This window comes from Panthera onca, chromosome C1 (genome assembly GCF_046562875.1).
Source record: "Panthera onca isolate mPanOnc1 chromosome C1, mPanOnc1 haplotype 2, whole genome shotgun sequence".
In the NCBI taxonomy this organism is placed as follows: Eukaryota; Metazoa; Chordata; class Mammalia; order Carnivora; family Felidae; genus Panthera; species Panthera onca.
The window spans coordinates 153,633,981-153,638,119 of record NC_138346.1 but is presented as its reverse complement, the minus strand read 5'-3'; the positions used below and the strand labels follow the sequence as shown (position 1 = coordinate 153,638,119).

At 36.4% G+C, this 4,139-nt stretch overlaps 1 non-coding gene across 1 annotated transcript; it reads right to left on the bottom strand.

Annotated features, from left to right (window-relative positions):
* Positions 1 to 563: 563 nt before the first annotated feature.
* Positions 564 to 710, bottom strand: LOC132673913 (U12 minor spliceosomal RNA). The gene has a single exon (XR_009608264.2). It is a non-coding gene; the product is annotated as a U12 minor spliceosomal RNA (small nuclear RNA).
* Positions 711 to 4,139: the final 3,429 nt, after the last annotated feature.

The following is a 4,139-nucleotide window of genomic DNA, read 5'->3' as shown; positions in this document are numbered from 1 at the left end:
GATTTGTGTTTTCAAGGGATGGGGGTTCACAACAGAAATGATGTCGTGGTGGTTTGGACCGAAAGAGCCATAAATAGAAAGAATATTGCCATGTTTTCTAACAGATGCTCTCTCTGGCTCAGAGCTTGAATCTATCAAATTATTGAAAGGAGCATTCGTAACATCATGTCTCAGGGAAGAATAGAAAAAAAAAAGAAAAGAAAAAGAAAATCTTCAGGCTATCTTTCTGAACTATTTTGTGTCTTTAGAATTAAATAATACATTTGAATGGGCCAATGCCAATAATGGTAAAATTTAAAAGATGTGTTGAGATTTGCTTGGGCCACTGTCATATTAGTCTTCTTCCTTTCTTGAGACAACTACTTTATTCTTGAGATTGAGTCCAGATCATCAAACACTCACTTTGTTTTAATTTTAGCTACAGGCAATTCAGTTCATGTCAGCCTATATGTAACAGATGTAAACTTTGCATGTTTTGTTTTGTTTTCGTTGTTTGTTTTTTTTCCTTCTCAGTCTCATGGATTATCTTCATACCAGTCTACTCTTTCAGTTTTAAAGGGGGACAGGCTGATCATGACTCCCAGTCATCTCCCGAAGTAGGTGGGTCACCTTAGGGGAAAACTACCTGCTCAAAAATTCATCTCACATTACCAGTGAAGATTTGGGCACCTCCCCCATCATTATTTTCCTTACTCATAAGTTTAAAGCATTAAACTTTTTCAGGGTCTACTACTCAGCAGCCCACATCATTTTGTTCATACCTGTTTCTTGTCCAAATCTTAGTTCTAGTAAAACCTGTGGCTTCTGTGGCTTAAGATGTAGAATTTAATGCAAATACAGTCATGGGGTAACTGTGAATTATATTATGTATGAATGAAATAGTTCTCCATTTTCCAAACTAATTAATGCAGTGGAAAATCCTGGATGCTGTCTGTGGACATGGGATCAATTTGCTTCTATCGATCATTACTTCTACTTCAGTCTATGTCTTACTACAAATGACCTTTGAGAAAGAAAATCAGTGTCTGTAATTTATCAAATGTAAGTTCTTTTAAAACAATGAGCCAGTATAGCTAAAATTGTGGTGTGTTAATAAATGGCTCTAAAATCTCAGTGTCTTCAAATAATAAAAGCTTCTTTCTTGCTCATGCTACATGGTCATTGGAAGCAGGCAAGAGATACCTTGCTCATTACACTCAATACGGAAACAGGCTAAGTGAGAAGCCACCATTTCTGGCATTGCCAATTTCTGAGCCAAAGTAAAAAGAACTCTGCCAGGGAGCAATTAAGATGTGCTAGCCCAGAAATGACACATTTACTAATGATTGGTTAGAAGTAGTCATAGAGGGGCGCCTGGGTGGCTCAGTCAGTTAGGCATCTGACTTCGGCTCAGGTCATGATCTCACAGCTTGTGAGTTCAAACCCCGAATCGGGCTCTGTGCTGACAGCTCGGAGCCTGGAGCCTGCTTCGGATTCTGTGTCTCCCTCTCTCTCTCTGCCCCTCCCCTGCTCACACTCTGTCTCTCCCTCTCTCTCTCAAAAAATAAACATTAAAAAAAGAAGAAGAAGAAGAAGTAGTCATAGACCAGGGAACAGCCGGGAAGGGAGCTGTGTGCCAATGACAGTAAATACAATTCTACATGTGTCCTAAAGGAAGAGGAACCAGAAATATTTTGATTAAAACCTTTATGATTGCCCTAGCACTCCATGACTGGCTTTCTGTAAGACTTTTGTAGACTGCTTCATTGAGCTTCAAATACATGGCTTCTTTCCAGCAACTTTGCCTGAGGGATCAGTGCTTGAGGGAAAGCTAGATGACAAATGCCTGCTCAGCCAAGGAAGGAGAGAGAAGATCATGGCATTCACCTTTCTGCCTTGTATTCTGATTAGTTAGAAAATACAGGCTCATGTTGGTATTAATGTCCTTCCTGACACTTGCACAAAAGCAATCCCATGACTGACTCACCCCAGCACATTTCCTAATGCTGGTAGAGACAAAGCATTTAGTGGCACTGTCTCTGATACTTCCTGGGGGAAAACCAACTTTATCTGCCATTTTCCTGGCATCTTTGGACTTCTGCTTCTCTGTGAAATACTTCCACACCAGAAAATCAAAAAACTACTATAAATCATTCACTTGCCAGGTGGATCAGATTGAAAACAAGTTCTTTGCCTTCACTTTGCTCGAGGGAATTCCTTGGTCCACCCCAAGCATTCTGTTCACCTTCTCAGATTTCAAAAAGAAAATGTTAACTATAATCTCAAATTCACTGTCTATTAGGCAGAAATGTCTACCTTCACCTGGCAACATCGAACTGTGCTACAGTTCAGACTCTTACCAAGGTATAAACCTGTGCTATTTAAAATTACCAAGAACTCAGCTAAACGTTTTCCTTTCTGACTTTCTCCCTCCCTCCCTCCCTTCCTTCCTCCCTCCCTCCCTTCTTTCCTTCCTTCTTTCCTTCCTTTCTTTCTTCTCTCTTTCTTCTTTCTCTTCCTCTTTCTTTCTTTCTTTCTTTCTTTCTTTCTTTCTTTCTTTCTTTCTTTCTTTTTTACCAGCTCTGTTGAGATATAACTTACATATAATAATAAACTACACATATTTAAAATATACATTTCGATATTTCGATGTGTTTTGACTTCTATAAACACCAGTGAAACCATCTACACAATCAGAAAAAAACATATCATATCCATCACCCCCAAAAGTTTTCTGGTGCCCCTTTTTTACCTTTCCTCTGACTCTCCCTTTCTCTATACTCTTTCTTTTGTCTGACTTCTTTTACTCAGCATAATTATTTTGAGATTTATCCGTGTCATTATGTGTATTGGTGGTTGATTCTTTTTTCTTGCTGAGTAGTATTCCATTACATGGTTTATGCATTCACCTGTTGATGAATACGTGGATTGTTTCTAGTTTCTTTAATATTACTAATAGATCTTCTATGGCAATTTGTATATAACCTTTGTATGAATATATGCTTTCATTTCTTTTGGGTAAATACCTCTGATTGGAATGATGGTATCACATGGTAGATATATATTTATTTTTTTAGAAAAATACAAAACTATTCTTCCAAAGTGGTTATACCATGCCATATTCTCAAAAGCACTGAATGAGAGTTCAACTATCTATACTTGGTCACCCAACACATGATATTATCAGTCTTGCCCATTTTAATACATGTTTTCTGATATTTCCATATGATTTTGGTTTGCATTTCCCTAATGACTAATGATGTTGCACATCTTTCTATATGCTTCTTTGCTACCCATACTTCAATTTTCATGAAATATCTGTTCAAATTCTTTGCCCATTTTTTATTTGAGCTTTTTGTTTTTCTTATTATTAAGACAATTATTCCCAAAATTGTTAGTTTTGAAAGTATTACAAACTATAATTAAACAACACTTTGAGGAAGTACACAAAGATGCAGTGGTCCACAACCATTTGCGAGTAATTTGTTAATCCAATGCTCCATTGTCTCCTACTGCCCCAATGTGTATTTTCTATAAGCAGGAGATTTCCTTATATAAACATAATATAACCATCAAATTCAGGAAATTAACATTATATATTATTGCCATTTAACAGTCAAACACCAGTCAAGTTTTGCCAATTTTTCCAAAAAATTGTTCCAATTTTTGTTCACAAAGCATAAAAATCCAGTTCAGAATCACACATAGAAACTTTTTAGTTACCTTCAGTCTGCGACATTTCTTCACTATTACTTAGATTTTTGGACTTTGACACTTTTAAAGATTGCAGGTCAGTTATTTTGTAGAATGTCCCTTAATTTAGGTTTACATTCTGGTTATATATTTTTGACAGGGATATCCAGAAGTGATGGTGAATTCTTCTCATTGGATACTATTAGTTTTTAAAGACAACTTTATTGAGGTATAATTAAAAGGCAGTTAACTGCTCATAGTATACAATTTGAAAAGATTCGACCTATATGTATACTGTTACTACAATCCAGATAATAAACACATCAATAGCTCTCCCAAAAGTAGCTTGAAGACTTTATCTCTCTCTATAGCCCTTCTCCTCCCTCCCCAGACAACAACTGATCTGCTGTCACTATAGATTAGTTTATATATTTTAGAATTTTATTTAAATTTTATTTAAATGCACT